A 27,411-nucleotide genomic window follows, 5' to 3' on the forward strand; every position below is an offset into this window, starting at 1 on the left:
CCTACATGCATTTTAAAATAACTCAGTGAGTTTTTTTGGAAAAATTAAATTGTATCTTGAGTCTCAATTCTTTCTGTAAGTTTCACAACTGAAAGTTTCTTTGTCTTCAATACTATTTTAGCGCTAAATTATATCCTCTGTAAAAACGCTGATCAAAAGGATTAAGAATTGCTGAGTTCTTTCAAAACTTCGATTAATATACAGTGACTTTTCAGGTCATACAGATTTTTAAGTCAATTGACCTGACTGAAAAATTGAGCTTTCATCAAAAGAAATTAATTAATGTAAACTGACTTCTGAGAGAGACTCTGAACTGTCACCCTCTTTAGCCCAACTAAAATTGTACCTGACTTCCCAGGTCGATCGAAAATACACCTGGAAACCGATCTCCAACTCTTCAGGAAAACGTTCCGAATTTCAGATAGGCGAGCTGAATACACTTGATAAAAATCCTGACTCTAAACCCGGAACACAGAGAGCACCCAGCTGATTTCTTTGACGAGACGGTTGAAGTGCGCTGAGCTTCAAACGTTTTCTTTGTTAGCGCCCAAACACTAGAGCGCAAACCTGCAAAAATTCATAGCGGCCACCATCTTAAAATTCCGCAAAGAAATGCGACCACCAAATATTAAACTAAATGAATTGTCGAGCCACCAGTGGCCTCCAAGACAACTGCAACTCCTTTCACCCACCTCCACAGTCTGTCCACTGACCTAGACGCCTGGAAACTTCACCCAAACTATGGCCAATCCTGACAGATGAATTGTATGGTGGTACATCTATCTCTGGAGACTTGTTCTGCTACCAACATTAAGGTCACCATTTTTTGCACAATGGTAGGAGCCTGCGCACTGTTTATGATTACACACAATGAGAACATTGCCCAACACTGCTGAAACATAGTTGAGAGACATTTGCACAAAAGTTTGCTTATTTTCAAGGTTTTTAAAACATTATACCCAGCCTACTATTATTATAGGCTTGCACCTACAGCTGCAAAGAAAAATATACTTGCAATCACCAAGCTGATTTACTCTGCTTCGTATATTTCTCAACTGCCTATGCAGGGTTTCCGCTTTTGGAATGGCACCATAGGCACCAAATAGGTCTGGGGGCAAAAGATTTGCTGGCTCAGAAAACAAAGGCCCCATTTAAAGCATGCCTCAATCAATATCAAACGATTTTCCTGAACAAAACAGTGCATCAAATTAAATTTATTGATATAGCAAAAACGATGGATTTGAACACACCGTGTATGCCTGCATTCTCGATAATTGGCAGCACTTAACACACTTCAATGAGGATACACTAGATATCATAATACGTAATGGTTATTTCAATTCATCAGACCCCAATTAGAAGGGATTATTGGTTTGGCTGACAGACAAAAATAGGTGTCAGTCTAGATTAAATGGTATTATCGAAGGGTTTAGGATCCGTAGGCCTATATGTACAAGCAGAACATTTATGGGTGGTGACATCATATGGTATTGAAAAGGTATGCATCGATTGATTAGCTAGAAACGTCAACTCTTTCCCTGGTGAAGCAAAAAAGGATTTTTAATCAGGTGCCTAGAGCCCACGTTTAAAAGCACTTTTTCTATGAAATATACAACTAGCTGTTAAAGATTTCTCAACAGGAAGTTGCTAAGAGATTACTCGATATCGACAGGGTTCACTTAGAAAAGGCTTTACCTGTGCTTGACAATGGTATCAACCAGAATTTGTTCACTGGGAAACATAGTGTCTTCCACAATTTGCATTATGCACCAAGACATATCTATTTTACAACATTGACAGTCACAATTACGATCATTTGTAATAATGTGCTGGACGTAACAACCATTACATTCTCACCAAGTGCCATGGGGTTACATTAATAGTACTAGTCTGTTTTCAAAATCCAATCAAACAGAAAGACAAATAATAATGGTATGCAGAGATGCAAAATATACTATGTTGCACATTGAAAAATTAGACAAATTACCTTTCACCGTGGCTGAGACACCAACCACTGATTGGATAATCCATAGTCACATCACCCTACCGGTCACAACGTTCCAATTCCAATACTGTCTCCAATACCAACAGGTGGGCAGATATGAAGCACTAGGAGAAGGTTATGTGCATGAGCATTGGGAATTAGCATTCAGGTTTAGATGCAGAAATGAGGACACAGAGATTTTCTTTATCGGTTCCGATTGTGAGGATGCATTAAACTGTTTCTTAGTCTGCAAGGACATTTTTCTCCTTGTCTATGCAATGCTTCAGTGGCAAAAGTGTCTTGTTATCTGAAGGAATTCTTCATCTGCCGTGATTTATCTGGTGTCCAAGCTGCTCTCAAATGGTAGCTATTTGATGCTGAATGGTCAAGGTTGAGGCGGAAAGGAACTGGTATAGCTTATCTTGTGACAGTTAATTCCATAGTAACCTGTTGCACACACATACTGTTTATACTTGCCCACACTGTAAGGGAGGCAGCTCTATGGCCTTCGATAATGTTTCCATCATACTGTCTGATTCTTTGAGATAACTGAAAGCTATGCTTTTTCATGAAGGGTGTGGCCTTAACTTCAGCCAGAGATAGTTTTGATCTCCAGGTAGGAAGGTCCTCGTTTGAGATACAGACACTGTTCCACACTAACTTCATGCTGCATTTTGGGGAGCTGGCCCATTGTATCTTTAATATGTCTGATACGAAGGGAATAGTGTACTTTTTGAAATGTATCAGCTCTGGTCTGGTTAGAACCTTTCAGATTAATTTCGGAGTTATACCATCATTCATACACTCTGTTTAGGGGAGCATTTTTAGAGGGCGCCCACTAGTCCTGCTACTTGAGGTGGAGATTCTGATTAAAAATGTTCTCCTCTACAATTAACGTCCTAGTTCAACTTGGAATGGAAATAGCACTGCTGGTGCTGCGTTGCAGTGAGCACATGGTATACTGCTTCGGCACACCTCAGCTTAAAGAACTGAACTGACATTGCCTGTTGGGTTCACCTGCATAAACCTGTATTACGCTGTCTGCTTTGCAGCCACAAAGGCGTCCTGGATATATATCTCGGGTCAGAAATGTTTGCGCTACCGAACATTGAGGTACTGACGGACCCCCTAGAGGCCCATTCAAATTGTTGGCCCCAGCATATTCTATTGATGCTGAATGCATTCTTAGAGTCACACTGAGTTGTTTAAGCTCCTAGAGAAGTGAACAGCAGCTCTGCAGATTACGTATGGCTAACAACAACTCCCTCAGTGGCTACTGTGGGGATTGGATGGAATCACATTTGTTCCATAAACCTGCTTCAAGGTGCGCCTCTGGGATCATCGTCTGCAATTGTGGACAACAGTAATGTTGCATCTAACATTCAGAACACATAAATAATAAGCTTCCTCCATTTGGGAACAATTTAGCCTATTTTTTAAACAATATGACCAAAAAAAGCTTGTTGCTTTCTTTTCATAGGGACCATGGCTTTCTGAGTGCTTGGGAACTCAAATTGTATAATGGCTTAAAGGCTTCTAAATACATATTTTAAGAGGAAGCCACTTTTAGATGCTTTTAAGAATAGTTTTCAACATTTTTAAAATAGTCTTCTGTCACGAGCCAAGATAGTGTCATGTTAAAGTTAAAAGACATTATTACTCATCAATCATAGAACTAGCACTCTGGACCTCTCACTAGTGACAGCAGAATTTGATGTTCAGAAATTTAAGACATGAACTTTCAGTGATTCAACAGGTCTCAGTCTGCAAGGTACAAAATGTATCATTCCTGAAAGCCTACCACAACAAGTGAGGTCATGAGGGACATCGAGGAATAGTTATTACCAAGACAGTTCTCCTTGACTGAGTTTGGTTTCCTTGTCTCAACAAAAAAGTCAAAGAAGAATTAAACATTATTCATATATGCAACTGTCTTTCATCTCAAGTTATTCAGCACACTTTGAACATATCAGAATTGCCATATCCCGCTTGAGAGAAAATTGCTATTGACTTCTTTGGTCCTCTTGAGAATGGACATCTTCTGCTCATTGTTGATGAAGACTCCTTTTTTACATTGGCTGAAGATCTTTCATCCACTACACATGAAAACATTATTCAAAGATTAGATGGCATCTTTGCAACCCAGGGGGGTATCTGCAATCTTACAATCTGACAACAGCTCTTCTTTTAATAGTCGAGAATACAAAGACTTTCTAAATCACCTCAATATAAAGCATAAAAAAAGCACACATCTTTAGCCCCAGGCCAATGACCTGGCAGAACAGTTCATGAGTACTCTACAAAAAGCTGTTCAGCATGCCGCATTAGAGAAGCTCAACCTTAAACATGTTTTAAACACTACTCTTCAAGCTTACCATTTGATCGCTCACTCAACGACAGGTGAAGGTTCTGCTACTCTCGTATTTGGAACAGCCATGATGACCAAGCTGCCCCAATGGACCAACCTCAGATGCAAGAATGAGGAAGACAATCATATTACAGAATTTGGTCTCAAACAGAAAATGAATTATACCAGACAACATAATGTGAAAGATGTTACAGTTACAAGAAAAGATCAAGTGCTTATCATTATTTTTTCTTCTCTTCCACAGATACTATATTTACAAAAAATAAATTATTAACTTGTCATTACTTGTAAGGTAAGTATAATAAACCAAAAATACTTTTTCATCATTCTCTTACTTCTCTTTCCATCTTTCCCTATCTTTACTCTCTCCCTCACTCCCCTTCCTTTACTCATCGTATTCCCCTTCTCTCACTCTCCTTACTCTCCTTCATTCACCTTTACACTCCTTCTCTCCCCATCAGTACCCTTCCCTCACCCTCACTGACATTCTCCTCTTCCGTCTTTCCCCTCTCTGTCCCTAACTTCTCTTTCCTTTCTTCCTCTATCACTACCCTTCTCTTGCTCTATCCCTCACTCTCTTCTCACTCCTCCCTCACTCTCTTTCCCTCACACCATCCCTCACTCAGTTTCACTCACTCCCCTTCTCTCATTCCCTCGCTTCCTTTTGCTCACTCCTCTTCCTTTATTCCCTCCCTCACTCCCCTTTCCTCCATCCGTCTCTAAGTCTCTTCTTCTGTCTCAGTCACTATAACTGCCTCACTCCCTCACAGTCCCTCACTCTCCCTCTCTTTCTCTCTCACAGTCTCCCTCTCTCTCCAGCACTCTTGATTTTCTTTCTTCTCTCTTTCCATAAATCCTTCTCTCTCACTCACTACTTTTTCCTCTCTCTTAATATGCTTCTTTTTCCCTCACTCCCCTTCCCTTACCCTCATATCCCTTCCCTCACTGTCACTGCCCTTCACTCAATCTCACTCCTCTTCCCCTACTTCATGTTTCCCTCTCTGTACATCACTCCCATTCCCTTTCTTCTGCTCCCATTTCCTCACTCCCCCTCACACTCTTTCCCTCACTCCATCCATCAGTCCCCTTCCCTCACTCCCCTTTCCTCACTCCCTTTTGCTAACTCTCCTTCATTTAGTCCATCACTCCCCTTCACTCCATTTCTCTCTCCCTCTGTCTCACTCAGTCTAACCACCTCACTCCCTCTCAGTCACTTCCAATCCCTCTCTTTCTCTCTCACTCTCTCCCTCTCTCTCTCTCCCTCACCCTTCCTCTCTTTCCCTTTCTGTTTCATTCACTCCTACTTTATTCCTCAGTCCCCTTTCCTCTCTCTTAATCTCCTTCCTTCTCTCTCATTCCCCTCTCGTCACCCTCATACCCCTTCTCTCATTGTTACTGCCTTTCACTCACCCTCACTACTTTTCCCTTAGTCCCCTTCCCTCACTGCCCTTCCTTCACTCCTCTTTCCTCCCTCCCTTACTCCATCTCACATACTCCCCTTCGTTCACTCCCTCCCTCACTTTTTTTTCATCCATGTTTCTCTACCTGTCTGCCTCTGTCTCACTTACATTAACTGCCTCACTCCTTCTCAGTTCATTGATCTCCCTCTCTCTCACTCTCTGCCTTACCCTTCATCTCCTTTCCTCTCTCTTTCTATCACTCCTCCTCTCTCCCTCACTCACTTTCCCTCTCTCTTGATTTTCTTCCTTCTCCCTCATTCACCTTCCCTCACCCTCATACCCCTTCCCTACCTGTCACTGCCCTTCACTCACTATCACTCCCCTTCCCCCTCTCCACTTCCTCCTATCTGTATCTCACACCCGTTCCCTTTCCCGCTCCTTTTCCCTCACTCACCCTCACTCTCCATCCCTCACTCCATTTCTTACGCCCCTTCCCTCACTCCCCTTCCCTAACTCCCTCCATCCCCTCACTCCCCTTCTGTCTCCTTCACTCCCATTCTCTCACTTTCCCTTACTCCCCTTTTCTCATCCTCATACCCCTTCCCTCACTGTCACTCCACTTCCCATACCTTCACTCCCCTTACCCTGCTCTACATCACCCTCTCCATCCCTTACTCCCCTTCCCTGTCTCCATCCCCCGCTTCCTTTGCTTACTGCCCTTCCGTTACTCTTTTACTCTTTTACTCTCCTTACCTCACTCCCCTACCCTTAGTCCCCTTCTTTCAGTTACCCTTTCACTCCCCTTTCCTCACTCACCATACTCCCTTTTCCTCTTTCTTTCCCTCAGTCCCTTCCTCCCCTTCACTCAGTTATTTCAGTCATTCATTTATGCACTACACATTCATTCAAAAAAGTAGGACACAGTACATAGGAAATATAGCTCTTCTTAGAGAAGTGAAGTTAGTTCTTAGAATTGTTTTTTGTCTTTGTTTGTATTAAATTATTATTTTTTTTAACAATTTTATATTTTTGGGGGATTTTCTGTAACAAAAAAGAAAACAGGTAACCAAAAACTGCTCAACAGGAACAGGAACAAAAATAATAAAAGAAAAAAAATTAACGACGGGAGCAACTGTGCTGCCTCTTCTTTGCCACGATTAAGTCAATGCTTTGCTCTCCATAGCACAAAATTTTGTTGCATTAGTTGCAAAGTATGTGTACGTCTGCAAAGTCCGGCCGGATATCTAGAGCAGTTGCAGATGGAGATGCTCCCGAAGGAGAGGTGCTGGGGACAGCAGCTGGCGGATTGTGCCTGAGGTCTTGAGTAGATGCCTGAGCATAGTTGATGGGATGAAGATTTTCCACATGCCGAATCATAGTTGCAATGCTAAAAGAATAATGTTTGGTGGCATCACCTCTTGAAAGGATGGTGCACAGATTTTGCAAGTGACCTTGGAAGCATTTACCTTTCTTTGCCCCTCTGGATATGTGAAAAACTTCCAAATGAAAGATTCCTTGGTTGTCTTTGGAAGTGGCTGTTTAGGAACAAACTCCACATCTGAATCAGAGGAAGAGTGCTGTGGCTGCTGCTGTTCTGCCATTTTCAGAAGGTGAAAAGCACAAACAATTCCTTGTAGATGTTTCTCCCTGGAAAGCCAAACAGCTTGTGAGGGAAGTGGGTTGGGTTTTTGAAGATTTGGAAAAGAAATTAATATAAAACAAAAGTGTTGTTTTCAAGTCACATGATTATACGTGTGCGCAAGCATGCGCACACGGTGTTCGCACGAGTCACATATGAATGACGTTTTACCCGATTTCCGTAAATGCTTTTAAAGCTAATATATGGTTATAAAAAGTCAAAAACACTATTTTTACAGTTATGTCACAGAATGTCTTGGGTTATTATGTACATTACATTTACAGAAATTACTTTTTGGAATTAATTTTTTTTCACGGGGTGCGAACACTGCACGCGCATGCGTGCGAACTCCGTGCGCGCATGCGTGCGAACACAGTGCGCGCTCCTTAAAAAACACCCCCCCAAAAAAATAAGGCCAGAATTGTTTAAAAAAGCAAAAATTAGTACATAATAATACATAAATCAACATTAAAATTTTAGTATTGTTAAAAATATAGAACATTTGTATAATAACACAAAAAAGACAGTAATTGATACATTTTAAAAGTAGCATTTTAAAAACCTTTGAAATTCGCGGAAAAAACCATAGGTTCACACCCGTTATAGTTAGGAATTAGCATTTAAAAAAACCTTTGAAATTCACTGAAAAAAACCATAGGTTTCACACACGTTATAGTTAGGAATTAGCATTTAAAAAATCTTAGAAATTCACAAAAAAAAACATAGGCTTCACACCAGTTATAGTTAGCTGGACATTTTCCTCATACAACACCATTGAAATTCCCCCCGTTATAGTTAGTTGTACTCACTATAACTCGCGCGCACACAATACACTGCTGAGGATGTCACATATTACATTATTCATGACATGGTCAGTGACATCACTGATGACATCACTGATGGACATCATCCAGTGACAATGAAATGCACCTCATCACACACTAGTATAATATTTCATTACTCACTGTAAAATAGAAAGTGCCATATTTGAAACTATTGACACACCAATAGTAATTTCTAAACACCCACTCAGTGATTCATAGATCTATACACACATCTAATCACTTACCTACAGATTCAGAGTTATATGTAGTGAATAATTAACAGAACACTATTAAATATACTTATACGCCTATTTCAACATTACACACCAGCACACGTTGTATTCACTTATAAAGACATCCTTCTGACTTATGCAAACAATTGATTATACTTACATTTATTTTTCTACACACTTATACAAACACCACTTTATCTATTTATATAGATAGTAACTCACACTTAGTGTGTTATAAAATCACTATTACAAGTGTACAGTTATCCATATAGTGACTCATACAATCACTAAGCCTTAAGCACACTTAATTAGATATAACTGTCACATACACTGCCTTTTTTTTCAAGTTTAATGGAGATGTACCATTGAGAGAAATATTTCATCACCACCACACCCATAAATATATACACTCACTGAAAAAACTGTTATAACATGTAACCTCATATACCTACTGAATGAACTATTCACACATTTTTGAGCAATCACACACCTCCCACCAAACCACATAGACATTCATTTACCTATGCAAATACTCAGTTAAGAAACCAATAACAAATATAGGGCAGATGTAGGACGGCAAATACCGGTTCGGTAACGGACGATTTCAGCCGTTACCGACCGGTATTTGCAGTTTGAGATGTAGGGGCCTGAAAATGTAACAAATCCGTATATTTACTGAATCTGTAAATTTACCTATTCGGTAAAATACCGAATCAGTATATTTACCGAATAGGAAAATCTACATGTAGGTGGCACTGTAATCAGTGCCACAGGCCCTTACCGATTTGTTATTTACCACCAAATACTACTTGGTGGTAAATAACGAATTCCTGTGTACATGCACATCTGTGCATGTACACCTGTGCCATGTGGCACACATACATGCCCTTAGGGCATGTATGTGTTTCACATGTCACACAAGCCAGAATCAGGGGTGCAACAGGGTGTCAAAATGACAACCTGTCCCCTTGCAAATTCGGTATTTTTGCCCGATCGGTATTTACCGATTCGGTAATTGACATTGAATCCTATGGGCCTCAAGGCCCATAGGAATCAATGACAATTACTGAATCAGTAAATACCGATTCGGTAATTACCAAATCCTACAGATTCGGTAAAAAATACCAAATTTTTACTACATCTCATTTACCGATCTAGAATACCGAATCGGTAAAATTCGGTATTCTAGAGTTGGTAAATGAGAATTACCTACATCTAGCCCATAGTCTTTAACATAGCAATTAAGACAAAGCAGTAAAGACTTGCACACAGTTTAATAACTACACATTATATATAGTTAGACTCTACAAATTAGTCAAGGAAACAATTAATGACACTGTTACTAAATCCACCATTCACACATTTATATTTATATATCCACTCATTCTTGAATGCAAAGTAGTGTATTTATAATACTCATTTAAATATCGAAGCAAACCACATTCACTAGATGATGTCATCAGTGATGTCATTTGAGATGTCATCAGTGATGTCATCAGTGATGTCACTGACCATTGTCATGAATTATGTAATATGTGACATCATCAGCAGTGGATTGCGGGCGCGCAAGTTATAGTCAGTACAACTAACTATAACGGGGGAATTTCAATTGTATGCCGCCCTGGGAAGGGCATATGGGGGCCATTGCCCTGATATTCCCCCAAAGGGGGCAGAAAGAATGTTGCAAATCTTTTGGGGGGTTGGGGGCATAGGCATGCCCATTCTGGACAGCCCATACCCCTAAATATATATTTTTTTAAACGATGGTGCCTAATGCTGTCTGTCCCCTGGGAGGGCAGATTAGTGACTATTGCCCCATCTGTATCCCAGGGGTGTCACAAAGACTGTGGCAGTTTTTATTGGGGTTGGGGGCATCAGCATACACATTCTGAGCAGCACACAGCCCTGAACTTTGACAAAAATATTCCAGGGTGCCTAGCGGCCTTTCTGCCCCACAATGGGCAGATAAGGGGCTATTGCTACCATCTGCCGCCTGGTGGCAGTGAAAGCCGGTGGCAATTTCTTTTGGTTTTGGTCATTGCCTTGCCCATTCCGGGTAGCCCCCACCCCTACATATTAAACAAAAACTACCTACCTGCTGCCTAGTGGGCTTTCTGTCCCCATGGGGCATATCAGGAGCTATTCCTCCCATCTGCCCCTGGGGTGGTAGAAAGACTTTGGCATTTTTGGGGGGAGGTTTGGGGCATTGCATGCCGATTCTTGGAGAGCCCAATCTGAGCTGTAAATACAATCAATTTAAAGCAGCTTTATTCGAGGTTAAAAACTCATAAAAGCATGAGTATCAGTATTTACATTTGGTAATACAAAACCACTTAAGTTAAAAAATACTAAATAAAACATGCACTAAAAAGATTCGCTTAAAACAGATCTAACACTATAATAGTTGAAAACACACTCAAGAATCATTTCATTTAAAATAGTATATGAGCTACTTCAAATACATAAAAACAAATCCTTTTAAAAGTAAGAAAAGGGTCACTTAAAAGGGATGTATGACGTTACAACACATGCTTTTACCACGCATGCCTTTACAACGCGGTTTTTACAACGCATGCCTTTACAACGCATAGTGCTTTGGGGCGCTGGATAGTGAATAGTTTAATTTACTATTCCAACTCCAGTTCCCGTGGATAGCAGGGAAGGTGTTGGATAGTAAATTAAACCTATTCCCTATCCTAGAGCGCCCCCCCAGCGCAATGCGTTGTAATGGTTTGCGTTGTAAAAGTTGCGTCGTAAAGGCACTGCGTGGTAAAAGCTGCGTTGTAAAGGATGTTTCCCCTTAAAAGACAATGGGGAATCTACTCGATCATGTCAAACATTTTTTCCTAATAACCCAAGCCCATCCAAGATATTTTGCCACTGCATATGAAATGACAGGTAAAGTGCTTGTGCGGATTAGTCTTAGGGCCACTGCACTATCTCGCTTGCCAAGCAATCTACAGACAGCTTTTATCCACACCCGTCTCGGGGTGCTATAAGCTGTGCATACAAAGAGAAAATGGGCAATGCTCTCTTTGTCCGTCAAACAAGCCGGGCAGAGGATTGAGCTGCAAGGGGTCCACCTTCCAGTTAATGATCTTATTGGGAGTGATCCTGCTCGTAGTTGGAAATAAAGTTTTCTGTCCCCGGGGTTTTTTGTAATCCCATCCCAGTATGGCTATAACTTGGGGGAAACTTTAAAATCTAAAAAACGACCCTCCATAGAGGAGTGGTCGGCAATGTTCCATTTTAAATGTTCAATCATTTCCCAATATTTTTCTTTTAAAGCAACCTTCGATGGGAATGGGACTATATCGGGGTTCTCCCACAACCCTTTCATTCCCATTTCCATTAGGTTTTTAGAGAAATCTTTTAGCCATGCAATCTTGTGGAAGTGGTCATTCTTAATTACATCCAGAAAGCCCTGGGCATAGTGAGCCAGATCAGGTGTTACCCACAGCCTTCGCCAATATAATATGGGGCGCAATCTAGCCATATCTACTACAGCTTTTCTACCTAAATCATATCGTAGAGGCTTCATTGGTGTACTTTTAGGTAGATGGGTAAGATTGAGGAGAAATGTATTCTCAGCGAGGGTTAGGGTCGCCAGATTGTTGTACCCCCATTTCTCGGCGCCATAAAGTGCAGAGCTCAAGGCCTTTGCCTCGTAGACTTGGAGGGCTGGCCGGATTGGCTTAGTCATAGATTTCTTATGCTCAATCAATACTGCCCCTGCATTTTGGTGAAGTTTCAGACCCGCCATATGGACATGTTTCTCCCACTTAATGCCCTTGGCGATATGTATGCCCAGGTACACAAAATCTGACACCAGTTCGACTTTAGACCCATTCATAAAGAAATCCCCTTTGTGGCTTTTGTGAGGGTTAAATGCCATGAGTTTAGTTTTTGCCACTTTTACCTCCAACCCGTGGTCAATGCAAAAATCCTCAAATATCCTTAACCCCCGTTGTAATCCACTGGGAGTTTTTGATACAATAAGAGTATCATCAGCAAATAACAAGATCGGGGTTTTCTTTCCAGCCAGAGTGGGGGCGTCTACTGATTCTGAAAGCATACGGTCAACTATCCTGTTAATATGTAATGAAAAGAGTGTGGGGGCCATAGCACATCCCTGACATACCACACGCTCTACGGGAAATTCTGGCATGACTTGCCCATACCCCCCACTGTATTTTTGCATGATTCATCTCATGTAGTCTAATGACCAGTGTGAGGATATCAAGTGGCATACCTAACTTTTTCAAGATATTCCACAAGTTGGCTCGGGGCACTAAATGGAATGCTGCTCGCAAGTCAATAAAAGCAGCATAAATACTACCTTTCTCTAGCAAAGCAGTCTTCCAGTGTAATAAAGTAAACCGGAAGATCTGACCTATGGTACTAGTTGATGTTCTAAAACCGGCCTGGAATTGGGACAGGATACTTTCTTTTTCTACCCAACCTAGGATTTTGTCTAGGGTCAATTTCCCAATAACCTTTTGTATTGTATCAATAAGGCTGATGGGCCTGTAGTTCCCAGCCTGCGGTCTGTCTCCCTTCTTATAGATAGGGATTATTACCGCCCCTTGCCAAGACCTCGGTACCGGAGCACCCTGTGCTATAGCATTGGCCAACCCTAATATAAACAGATCCCAGGGCGTTTCATTTTGCAAAAAGACATCCGCTGGAACACCATCAGGCCCTGGTGCTTTTCCACTTGAAACAGCTTTCAGTGCCCGTTTCACATCGCCAATAGTAAAGGGTAGATCTATATTGAGCACTTCAGTTATGGGTTCCCTGAGCCTATCTTCCCAACTACATGTATATTGTAGACCAAAATGGTCGACCCAACTTGCCTGCGATACATAGTTGACAGGAGGTTCAGGTCCCCCATCCATCCCCCACTTGACAATACTCCAAAATAGTTTTGAGTCTTTTAAAGTACTGGCTGTTTTCAGGGCCTGCCAGTGCAGTTCATCCCAGTCTTTTTTAGCCCGGAGGATAGTTTTCTTATAATTCTGCCTCACCTGTCTAACAGCCTTGGGATCTCTATTCTTTAATGCAACACCTAGGGCTACTCTTGCCACTCTGCAGGATTTATTGTACCACCCCACTCTTGATGGATGCCTCTTATTGGCTGCCGACTTTGGAACTTCCTTGATAAAGTGACCCTTTATATTTTCAAAAAATATCTCATGAAGTCTAGAAATTTTCCGCATATCAACCTCTACTCCCTGAATGCCAGCCATAACAACAATGGTTTTAACCAATTCCTCATTCATATTTACCAAAGCACTCTCTTGCATTTTTACTCGCCCCCACTTTACCCACCTCAAGTCGTTTGTCGAGACAGTCTCGAGTAAAGGCTGCACCACCCTGTGTTCACCACCTTTCGCTCCCCCCACAGACTATGCGTGATACATTGGGGATTGTGATCACTCTCCAGCCTTGTCACCACCTTCATATCTTCAATGCGGTGACAAAATTGGCAGACTACAAATAACATAGTATATCCTGCTACTTGAGCGATTATTATCAAAAGTATTTGCCACTTCTACATCACTCTTGGTTCTTCCATTCAAAGATCTGAGCCCCGTCTCACAGCAAATTCCATTCATTTGGATAATATTTTCTGACCACCTACAGATTGGTTTTAAATCTAGGTTGGGGATACCCCACTGAGCATCCTCCTCATTGCCCGCGTGCCAATCACCGCTTATTAAGGGCTCATAGGTCATATTCAAATCCCCAGCAATAATTATATTATTTGTGGTGATTGCGACCCTATCAAGGAGTCCAAAGCCACTAAAGCCTGGGATTTAGGTCCCCCGTCCCTCGGACATTTACATTATAGCTGTCCAAGACACCGAGAGAACCAACTAAGAGCCTAATCAGCTGGATATCCTTAATCTTAGTAGGTAACTCTGTGACTCTCTCAAAGAGATCCTGACGTACTCATACGGTTAAGCCCCCCTTTGGTCGACCCCTTTTTCCCTTGGTTACAGGTATACAAAAATGTAAAAAACCCTGGAGAAACAGGGGGTCACATGCCCAAGTCTCTTGAAAGAGACAGACATCAAACCCCTTTACAAAAGAGAGCCACTCTGGCTATTGCAATCTAGGGCAGTGTCAGGTGTATCAAGACACTCTTACCTGTACGTTCTCGAACCCTTACCTGTAAGGTGCTTGATAGGTTTTGCAGAGACGCTATGAGCCAAACTCCCAGAATCCTATCCTACCTCCTGTGATTCTTATACTACACTAGGGTGCTGGATAGGAAGAGGCCGGAGTCTAACGCTAGTGAGTTTTCTTGTAGTCGACCTGCGAAGCAACAAGACACTCCTTAGTTATGTTGTTCCTTTAACTTTTACTGAGTTCCTATTTCTAAAAGAACAGCTAATTAGATCTATATTTAACATCCAATTGCCTACCTGCGATCTATTAAGTCAGGCTTCGCGACCAGGAAGTTGTTGAGAGTTTAATCAGGTCAGCAGAGATGTGAAGGCGTCGTCTTAGAGGCTTGACTCAGTCGGATGTTACCCCTTCTTATGTTCGCCAAAGGTTTTCTTATCCACTTCTATAAAAAATACAACATAAACATTTGTATTGTTTCTAACTCAGTCAATTCGATTCTCTGTTTCTTTCCTTTAAAATACACTTACACTGGTATTTCAGCTTGAGATTCTGCACAACTTCCGGAAGGAATTCTTCCCCCAAGGAGCTCCATCTATAAACTTAAAGTGAAAACTACAACATGCACGCAAACACATTTTCATTACTTAAATCTCTTAAAGATTACAACGATTCTGTATGTTTCCCTCTTTAACTAAGAGTGTCCAAAAATTGTTCTTTATCCTTGCTTAAAGGTGAAAAAGGTCCTGCTAGCGGTGGGCGCCTTTTCTAAAAAGAATGGTACTTAGCTTTCTTTCTTTCTTTGCAGTTAACACCATGGATTCCTGTTCAAACTCGAAGACTTTGAAGATGCAAATCCGAAGCTTCAGCCCCGCCGGGACCCCTGGAAATCCTTTGTAGAATCTCAAGTGCGAGTTTTCAGGCAAGCGCGATGTTAACTCGAAGGAAGCTGGAAGGCTAAGCACCTTCTAGAAGTTCGGGTGCGTTTTTAATATCCGAGCCACACCCGAACGTCATTTGCCTGCGTGCGTCTTCTTCCTTCTCACGCTGTGTTCCAGAATTCACATAGCGTGAGAACATTGCAGAAACAAACGCGTCTTTCAAAACTTTGTCTTTCCTTACACCAAGGCATGAGTAAGAAACGGAACACAGCAATTCTTTTAATAAAATGAGCAAAAACCGCTTGATAAACTAAGAAGAGAAATAACAAACATAGGCAAAGGCAAATGGCATTACATTTTGAGCAAGTATACATCTCCACACACTAACACTAACACAGGAGTGCTGGATGCACGGGACAGGGGTGGGTTTCTTACGGGCAATAAGAGATCGCAGGTTCAGGAGTAGCTGCTGGACCTGAAGGATCATGACAGTACCACCCCCGTAGAATCCCCCCTAAAACAGTAGGAACGGTTTTTGGTTTTCCAGGATATCTGGCATGAAAGGCTTTCAAAATTCTTGGAGCGTTTTGTAGATTAGCAAGTGGTTCCCATGAACGTTCTTCTGGGCCATACCCCTTCCAATCTACTAGATAAAATAATTTGCCTTTTATTCTTTTAGAATCAAGGACTGCCCTTACTTCAAACTCTGGAATTCCGTCAATTTCAATAGCTGGAGGATGACGTAATTCTCTGATTTCTGGGTTGCATGGTTTAATCAAAGAGACATGGAATACTGAATGTATACGATAGGTAGCTGGTAATTGCAATTTTACACTTACAAGGTTGATAATCTTTTCAATGAAAAAGGGACCTATGAATCGTGGACAAAAAGTTTTATGACATTTCAGCCTTAAATTTTTTGTTGCTAACCAAACCTTGTCTCCTACCAAATAAAGCGGTGGTTTAGAGCGATGTTTATCAGCAAATGGTTTTTGTGTTTCTTTTGCTTGAGCCAAATATTGTTGGGCTTTGTGTTGAACATCCACTAAGTTATTCACATAATCTGAGACTGCTGGAATTGAGGTGGAAACTTTTCATACTCCCAACATGTCTTTGGGATGGAAGCCATGAGTACGAAAAAAAGGAGACATACCAAAAGAGGAATGATCAGAGTTATTGCATGCATATTCTGTAGCCCATAAAATATCAGACCATTCTTGATCACAAATGGCTAACATACAACATAAAAACTGTTCGATAGTTTGGTTTGTGCGTTCAGTTAGTCCATCGGTTTGCGGATGATAACTGGATGATGTACCCACTTCCATGTTTAGAGATTTCCCCAAATTATGCCAAAAATGAGATATAAATTGGGGCCCTCTGTCTGAAATTATGACTGATGGAATGCCATGTAATTTCACAATGTCTTTTACAAATATGTGAGCCAGTTCTATAGCTGAAGGAAGCTTTTTAAGAGGAATGAAATGGGCATATTGTGAGAAATGATCTACAACTGTTTGAATTGTGGTGAAACCAGTATTAGTTCTAGGCAATTCCACAATAAAATCTAAGGATACTTTATGCCAAGGTTGTGGTGGTAGAGGTAAGGGCAAAAGCAAACCACTAGGAGCATGTTGAATGGCCTTTTTTGACTACAGACAGAGCAAGTGTCTACATAGTGTTGTATATCTTTGAGCATTGATGACCACCAAAATCTTCTTTTAATTAATTGATACATTTTAGTAACTCCTGGATGGACAGATAGAGAAGAGTCATGAAATGTTTGTAATACACGTTTCCGAAGAGATTCAGTAGGGACAAACACTTGATCATTCATACATAACAAGTTTTCTTTCCATTGTAATAATGGATAAGTCTTGTTCCAAGCTTCTTTTGACTGTGTTTTTAAAGCATCTTTTATGTCAAATAAAACATCAGAATCAATAAGACCTATCAGAAAACGTTCTGTTGGAATAACTGGATGAATAGTTTCTTGTTTTACATTCATATCGTCACTGATTCCAATTCTTGATAAAGCGTCTGCTTTATTATTTTCTTTCCCAGGACGATAGGCGATGATAAAATCGTAGTCATTAAAGAATAAAGTCCATCGCAATCGACGAGCAGATAATGCCTTGACAGATCTGAGTGATTGCAAATTCCTGTGATCAGTGTAAATAGTTACTGGATGTTGAGCCCCTAGCAAGTAGTGTCGCCATTCTTTGAAAACAGCTTTTATAACTAACAGTTCCCTGTCAGCTATGGCATAATTTTGATCTGTAGAAGTAAATGTTCATGAATAATATGCTATGGGGTGCATTTGTCCTGTACTTGAACTTCTTTGGGATAGAATTCCTTCTATGGCAAATTTGGAGGCATCAGCCTCTACTATGAAAGGTAGAGAGGGATCCGGATGTTTCAAAATCGGGGCTGTAGTGAACTGATTTTTTAACTCATGGAAAGCCAACTCAGCTTCAGAATCCCAATCAAACTTTGTATTTTTTTCAACAAATTTTTGATTGGAGTGATAATTTTAGAGAAATTTTGAATGAATCGCCTGTAAATATTTGCGAATCCTAAAAAACTTTGGATCTGTTTTACACTGGTTGGATTTGGCCAATCTATTATGGCTTGAACTTTCTTTTCGTCCATTTCAATGCCAGAAGGACTGAGAATGTACCCCAAAAAGTCAACTGTGGTGACATGAAACAAACTCTTTTCCAATTTTACAAACAGGAATTTTGTAAAAGCTATTGTAGAATGGCTCGTACTTGCTTTACATGCTCAGACTTTGTTTTTGGATAAATAAGAATATCATCTATATAGAAAATACAACAGATGTCAAGAGACTCTCTTAAAACTTCATTTATAAAAAACTGGAATGCAGCTGGAGCATTACAGAGTCCGAAGGGCATGACCTGATACTCATATAATCCAAATTTCGTACGGAATGCTGTCTTCCATTCATCGCCCTCTCTGACTCTTACCAGATGATAAGCTCTGCGTAGATCCAGTTTTGTATAAATTGTGACATCTTTGATTTGGTCCAGCAATGTTGGAATGAAAGGCAAGGGGTACCGATTTTTTACAGTAACATTATTGATTGCGCGATAATCGATACAAGAGCGCAATTCCCCCCCTTTCTTCGGATGAAACATAAAGGGGAAGAAACCGGTGACTTAGAATTTTGAATAAAACCGTTAGTTAAATATTCGTCCAAGTATGTACGTAATGTTCATTTTCTTTCTCAGTCAGGGCATAGATACGGCTACATGGTAGCGTGGCCCCTGGAATCAAGTCAATTTGACAATCATAGTTCCTATGAGGCGGCAATGTGTTGTCCTTTTTTTGTCAAATACGTCTAGTAAGTCATGGTAGTCCTCTGAGACCCCCGTTATTGTCAAAACACTCTTGGAATTTTTGGGGAAATCATAACCTTGTATGAAAAGTTCTGAGCCAGGATATCGTCGAAAGCATTTGGAATGACAGTAATCAGATTTAAACAGTATAGTCCTGTTTGTCCAGTCAATGTAGGGATTGTGAAGAACCAACCAAGGAATGCCTAAAATTAAACCAAACTGAGGTGCATCAATAATGTCAAAGGTTATTTCTTCCACATGTTTTGTAGCAAAAGTCATAGTTAACAGCTCAGTATTATGTTGTATAGGTCCTGAAGTCAATTCCTTCCCGTCCACTGCTCTAACTATTTCTGGGGAATCTTTCACTGTTTTCTGTAGGCCTAATTGGATGAATAATTGGCTGTCTATGAAATTGCCCGTTGCCCCGAATCTAATAATGCGTCAACAGACCAGGAACGATCTTTATTATTTGTGATTGCAGTAAAATTCGTATGCTGAGATGACAATGAAAGGCAGTTGGTGTCATGGAGGCCAAACTAGTATGAGCACTCGGTAAACTGACCTCCTTATCTACCAAGCCTTTTAGTTTTCCAAATGTTGTAGGGAAATGACGTCTGCAGTTTTAGTTTTAGGTTTTACAGGTCGAGTTGGGCAATCTCTCACAAAATGTCCTGTTTTTCCACAGTACATACATTGGTTTAATTTTCTACGCTTTTCTCTTTCATCTTTTGACAGAGGCCTTCTAATAGTTCCTATCTGCATAGGTTCTACAGGATCTAATTTAGCTGTTGAGTCGCTCTTTGTGCTAGACCTGTCTTTAAACACAATCATCCTAAAATCTGTCTTTCCTTTTTTGCCTTTCCTTTCTGAGATGCGATGATTAAGTTTTACTACCAGGTCAATAAATTCTTCGCGGTCAGTAGGAGGGTCTAGAATTTGTGTAACCATGTCTTTTAATTCCTCCCGCAGACCACGATAGAATAAGGATACGCGTTTTTCCTCTGGCCATTCTGCCTCTATGATCAACCTGTTGAAAGAGGATATGTAGTGTAACAGATCAGAAGACCCTTGTTTTAAGTTTAGAGGTTCATGGTCAGCTAATTGTAAGAAAACGTGTTTAGCAAACAACTTTTTCATGGTATTTTTGAAGCGTCTTAGATCATAAAGAAAGGGATCATCTCTCTCTACATACGGTACAGACAACAAAGCTGCTTCACCACTTAAATATGAAAGAATGATGGCGACTTTGGAGGAATCGTCTGGAAACACAGCTTTGCCACAAAATGTAAATGACACTGGTTTAAAAATATCGTGAACTTGTTACAGTCTCCAAAAAATCTTTCTGGGGGTACTAGGGGTACTGTAACCGGTGTAACTACCTGTATTTGAGTTTGGGCAGAAGTCGAAGATGGGGTATTTCCGCTATATAATGTTTGCATGGCTGGTTGAAAAGCTGCCGGCTTCAAGATTGTTTTTTTATCGGAGGGAAAGGACCACGCAGTTGAACTAGGTGGTTGTATCTTACTCTGAAGTGCTGACATGTCTCTTCTTAATTCTGCGTTTTCGGATTTAGGTTCAGCTAACATTGCAGAAATATCCTGCAAAGATTCCTGCAGAGTTTGATTCATAGCGCCTGGGCAAAACTGTGTCCGTGGGCTTAGCCTTCTGTCAGGTGTAACAAGACACTCTTACCTGTACGTTCTCAAACCCTTACCTGTAAGGTGCTTGATAGGTTTTGCAGAGACGCTATGAGCCAAACTCCCAGAATCCTATCCTACCTCCTGTGATTCTTATACTACACTAGGGTGCTGGATAGCAATTAGGGGGAGAGACCAGAGTCTGGCGCTAGTGAGTTTTCTTGTAGTCGACCTGCGAAGCAACAAGACACTCCTTAGTTATGTTGTTCCTTTAACTTTTACTGAGTTCCTATTTCTAAAAGAACAGCTAATTAGATCTATATTTAACATCCAATTGCCTACCTGCGATCTACTAAGTCAGGCTTCGAGTCCAGGAAGTTGTTGAGAGCTTAATCAGGTCAGCAGAGATGTGAAGGCGTCGTCTTAGAGGCTTGACTCAGTCGGATGTTACCCCTTGTTATGTTCGCCGAAGGTTTTCTTATCCACTTCTATGAAAAAATACAACATAAACATTTGTATTGTTTTCTAACTCAGTCAATTCGAATCTCTGTTTCTTTCCTTTAAAATACACATACACTAGTATTTCAGCTTGACATTCTGCACAACTTCCGTAAGGAATTCTTCCCCCAAGGAGCTCCATCTATAAACTTAAAGTGAAAACTACAACATGCACGCTAACACATTTTCATTACTTAAATCTCTTAAAGATTACAATGATTCTGTATTTTTCCCTCTTTAACTAAGAGTGTCCGAAAATAGTTCTTTATCCTTGCTTAAAGGTGAAAAAGGTCCTGCTAGCGGTGGGCGCCTTGTCTAAAAAGAATGGTACTTAGCTTTCTTTCTTTCTTTGCAGATAACACCATGGATTCCTGTTCAAACTCGAAGACTTTGGAAGTATTTACCTTTCTTTGCCCCTCTGGATATGTGAAAAACTTCCAAATGAAAGATTTCTTGGTTTTCTTTGAAAGTGGCTGTTTAGGAACAAACTCCACATCTGAATCAGAGGAATAGTGCTGTGGCTGCTGCTGTTCTGCCATTTTCAGAAGGTGAAACGCGCAAACAATTCCTTGTAGATGTTTCTCCCTGGAAAGTCAAACAGCTTGTGAGGGAAGTGGGTTGGGTTTTTGAAGATTTGGAAAAGAAATTAATATAAAACAATCAAAAGTGTTGCTTTAAAGTCACATGATTTTACGTGCGCGCAAGGTGCGCGCACGCATGCGCACACGGTGTTCGCACGAGTCACATATGAATGACGTTTTACCCAATTTACGTAAATGCTTTTAAAGCTAATATATGGTTATAAAAAGTCAAAAACACTATTTTTACAGTTATGTCACAGAATGTCTTGGGTTATTATGTACATTACATTTACAGAAATTACATTTTGGAATGAACTTTTTTTCACGGGGTGCGAACACCGCACGCGCATGCGTGCGAACTCCGTGCGCGCATGCGTGCGAACACAGTGCGCGCTCCCTAAAAAACACCCCCCCCAAAAAATAAGGCCAGAATTATTTAAAAAAGCAAAAATTAGTACATAATAATACAAAATTACAATTTTAGTATTGTTAAAAATATAGAACATTTGTATAATAACACAAAAAAGACAATAATTGATACATTTTAAAATTAGCATTTAAAAAACCTTTGAAATTCACTGAAAAAACCATAGGTTCACACCCGTTATAGTTAGGAATTAACATTTAAAAAACCTTGGAAATTCACTGAAAAAAACATAGGTTTCACACCAGTTATAGTTAGCTGGACATTTTACTCATACAAAACCATTGAAATTCCCCCCGTTATAGTTAGTTGTACTCACTATAACTCGCGCGCACGCAATACACTGCTGAGGATGTCACATATTACATTATTCATGACATGGTCAGTGACATCACTGATGACATCACTGATGGACATCATCCAGTGACAATGAAATGCACCTCATCAAACACTAGTATAATATTTCATTACTCACTGTAAAATAGAAAGTGCCATATTTGAAACCATTGACACACCAATAGTAATTTCTAAACACCCACTCAGTGATTCATAGATCTATACACACATCTAATCACTTACCTATAGATTCAGAGTTATATGTAGTGAATAATTAACAGAACACTATCAAATATACTTATACGCCTATTTCAACATTACACACCAGCACACGTTGTATTCACTTATAAAGACATCCTTCTGACTTATGCAAACAATTGATTATACTTACATTTATTTATCTACACACTTATACAAACACCACTTCATCTATTTATATAGATAGTAACTCACACTTATTGTGTTATAAAATCACTATTACAAGTATACAGTTATCCATATAGTGACTCATACAATCACTAAGCCTTAAGCACACTTAATTAGATATAACTGTCACATACACTGCCTTTTTTTTCAAGTTTAATGGAGATGTACCATTGAGAGAAATATTTCATCACCACCACACCCATAAACATATACACTCACTGAAAAAACTGTTATAACATGTAACCTCATATACCTACTGAATGAACTATTCACACATTTTTGAGCAATCACACACCTCCCACCAAACCAAATAGACATTCATTTACCTATACAAATACTCAGTTAAGAAACCAATAACAAATATAGGGCAGATGTAGGACGGCAAATACCGGTCGGTAACGGACGATTTCAGCCGTTACCGACCGGTATTTGCAGATGGAGATGTAGGGGCCTGAAAATGTAACAAATCGGTATATTTACTGAATCTGTAAATTTACCTATTCAGTAAAATACCGAATTGGTATATTTACCGAATAGGAAAATCTACATGTAGGTGGCACTGTAATCAGCGCCACAGGACCTTACCGATTCGTTATTTACCACCAAATACTATTTGGTGGTAAATAACGAATTCCAGTGTACATGCACATCTGTGCATGTACACCTGTGCCATGTGGCACACATACATGCCCTAAGGGCATGTATGTGTTTCACATGGCACACAAGCCAGAATCAGGGGTGTAACAGGGTGTCAAAGTGACAACCTGTCCCTTTGCAAATTCGGTATTTTTACCGAATCGGTATTTACTGATTCGGTAATTGACATTGAATCCTATGGGAATCAATGACAATTACTGAATCAGTAAATACCGATTCGGTCATTACCGAATCCTACAGATTCGGTAAAAAATACCAAATTTTTACTACATCTCATTTACCGATCTAGAATACCGAATTGGTAAATTTCGGTATTCTAGAGTCGGTAAATGAGAATTACCTACATCTAGCCCATAGTCTTTAACATAGCAATTAAGACAAAGCAGTAAAGACTTGCACACAGTTTAATAACTACACATTATATATAGTGAGACTCTACAAATTAGTCAAGGAAAGAATTAATGACACTGTTACTAAATCCACCATTCACACATTTATATTTATATATCCACTCATTCTTGAATGCAAAGTAGTGTATTTATAATACTCATTTAAATATCGAAGCAAACCACATTCACTAGATGATGTCATCAGTGATGTCATTTGAGATGTCATCAGTGATGTCATCAGTGATGTCACTGACCATTGTCATGAATTATGTAATATGTGACATCATCAGCAGTGGATTGCAGGCGCGCGAGTTATAGTGAGTACAACTAACTATAACGGGGGGATTTCAATTGTCTGCCGCCCTGGGAAGGGCATATGGAGGCCATTGCCCTGATATTCCCCCAAAGGGGGCAGAAAGAATGTTGCAAATCTTTTGGGGGGTTGGGGGCATAGGCATGCCCATTCTGGGCAGCCCATACCCCTAAATATATATTTATTCAAACAATGGTGCCTAATGCTGTCTGTCCCCTGGGAGGGCAGATTAGTGACTATTGCCCCCATCTGTATCCCAGGGGTGTCACAAAGACTGTGGCAGTTTTTTGGGGGGTTGGGGGTTGGGGGCATCAGCATACACATTCTGAGCAGCACACAGCCCTGAACTTTGACAAAAATATTCCAGGGTGCCTAGTGGCCTTTCTGCCCCACAGTGGGCAGATAAGGGGCTATTGCTACCATCTGCCGCCTGGTGGTAGTGAAAGCCAGTGGCAATTTCTTTTGGTTTTGGTCATTGCCTTGCCCATTCCGGGCAGCCCCCACCCCTACATATTAAACAAAAACTACCTACCTACTGCCTAGTGGGCTTTCTCTCCCCGTGGGGCATATCAGGAGCTATTGCTCCCATCTGCCCCTGGGGTGGTAGAAAGACTTTGGCATTTTTGGGGGGAGGTTTGGGGCATTGCATGCCGATTCTTGGAGAGCCCAATCTGAGCTATAAATACAATCAATTCAAAGCAGCTTTATTCGAGGTTAAAAACTCATAAAAGCATGATTATAAGTATTTACATTTGGTAATACAAAACCACTTAAGTTAAAAAATACTAAATAAAACATGCACTAAAAAGAATCGCTTAAAACAGATCTAACACTATAATAGTTGAAAACACACTCAAGAATCATTTCATTTAAAATAGTATATGAGCTACTTCAAATACATAAAAACAAATACTTTTAAAAGTAAGAAAAGGGTCACTTAAAAGGGATGTATGACGTTACAACGCATGCTTTTACCACGCATGCCTTTACAACGCGGTTTTTACAACGCATGCCTTTACAACGCATAGTGTTTTGGGGCGCTGGATAGTGAATAGTTTAATTTACTATTCCAACTCCAGTCCCCGTGGATAGCAGGGGAGGTTTTGGATAGAAAATTAAACCTATTCCCTATCCTAGAGCGCCCCCCAGCGCAATGCGTTGTAATGGTTTGCGTTGTAAAAGTTGCGTCGTAAAGGCACTGCGTGGTAAAAGTTGCGTTGTAAAGGATGTTTCCCCTTAAAAGACAACGGGGAATCTACTCGATCATGTCAAACATTTTTTCCTAATAACCCAAGCCCATCCAAGATATTTTGCCACTGCATATGAAATAACAGGTAAAGTGCTTGTGCGGATTAGTCTTAGGGCCACTGCACTATCTCGCGTGCCAAGCAATCTACAGACAGCTTTCAGCCACACCCGTCTCGGGGTGCTATAAGCTGTGCATACAAAGAGATAATGGGCAATGCTCTCTTTGTCGGTCAAACAAGCCGGGCAGAGGATTGAGCTGCCAGGGGTCCACCTTCCAGTTAATGATCTTATTGGGAGTGATCCTGCTCATAGTTGGAAATAAAGTTTTCTGTCCCCGGGGTTTGTAATCCCATCCCAGTACGGCTATAACTTGGGGGAAACTTTAAAATCTAAAAAACGACCCTCCATAAAGGAGAGGTCGACAATGTTCCATTTAAGATGTCCAATCATTTCCCAATATTTTTCTTTTAAAGCAACCTTCGATGGGAATGGGACTATATCGGGGTTCTCCCACAACCCTTTCATTCCCATTTCCATTAGGTTTTTAGAGAGATCTTTTAGCCATGCAATCTTGTGGAAGTGGTCATTCTTAATTACATCCAGAAAGCCCTGGGTTTAGTGGGCCAGATCAGGTGTTACCCACAGCCTTCGCCAATATAATATGGGGCGCAATCCAGCCATATCTATTACAGCTTTTCTACCTAAATCATATCGTAGAGGTTTCATTGGTGTACTTTTAGGTAGATGAATAAGATTGCGGAGAAATGTATTCTCAGCGAGGGTTAGGGTCGCCAGATTGTTGTACCCCCATTTCTCGGCGCCATAAAGTGCAGAGCTCAAGGCCTTTGCCTCGTAGACTTGGAGGGCTGGCCGGATTGGCTTAGTCATAGATTTCTTATGCTCAATCAATACTGCCCCTGCATTTTGGTGAAGTTTCAGAGCCGCCATATGGACATGTTTCTCCCACTTAATGCCCTTGGCGATATGTATGCCCAGGTACACAAAATCTGACACCAGTTCAACTTTTGACCCATTCATAAAGAAATCCCCTTTGTGGCTTTTGTGAGGGTTAAATGCCATGAGTTTAGTTTTTGCCACGTTTACCTCCAACCCGTGGTCAATGCAAAAATCCTTGAATATTCTTAACCCCCGTTGTAATCCACTGGGAGTTTTTGATACAATAAGAGTATCATCAGCAAATAACAAGATCGGGGTTTTCTTTCCAGCCAGAGTGGGGGCGTCTACTGATTCTGAAAGCATACGGTCAACTATCCTGTTAATATCTAATGAAAAGAGTGTGGGGGCCATAGCACATCCCTGACGTACCACACGCTCTACGGGAAATTCTGGCGTGACTTGCCCATACCCCCCACTGTATTTTTGCATGATTCCTCTCATGTAGTCTAATGACCAGTGTGAGGATATCAAGTGGCATACCTAACTTTTTCAAGATATTCCACAAGTTGGCTCGGGGCACTAAATGGAATGCTGCTCGCAAGTCAATAAAAGCAGCATAAATACTACCTTTCTCTAGCAAAGCAGTCTTCCAGTGTAATAAAGTAAACCGGAAGATCTGATCTATGGTACTAGTTGATTTTCTAAAACCGGCCTGGAATTGGGACAGGATACTTTCTTTTTCTACCCAACCTAGGATTTTGTCTAGGGTCAATTTCCCAATAACCTTTTGTATTGCATCAATAAGGCTGATGGGCCTGTAGTTCCCAGCCTGCGTTCTGTCCCCCTTCTTATAGATAGGGATTATTACCGCCCCTTGCCAAGACCTCGGTTCCGGAGCACCCTGTGCTATAGCATTGGCCAACCTTAATATATACAGATCCCAGGGTGTTTCATTTTGCAAAAAGACATCCGCTGGAACACCATCAGGCCCTGGTGCTTTTCCCCTTGAAACAGCTTTCAGTGCCCGTTTCACATCACAAATAGTAAAGGGTGGATCTATATTGAGCACTTCAGTTATGGGTTTCCTGAGCCTATCTTCCCAACTACATGTATATTGGTATACCCAACTTGCCTGCAATACATAGTTGACAGGAGGTTCAGGTCCCCCATCCATCCCCCACTTGA

This window comes from Lissotriton vulgaris, chromosome 4_1 (genome assembly GCF_964263255.1).
Source record: "Lissotriton vulgaris chromosome 4_1, aLisVul1.2, whole genome shotgun sequence".
NCBI lineage: Eukaryota > Metazoa > Chordata > Amphibia > Caudata > Salamandridae > Lissotriton > Lissotriton vulgaris.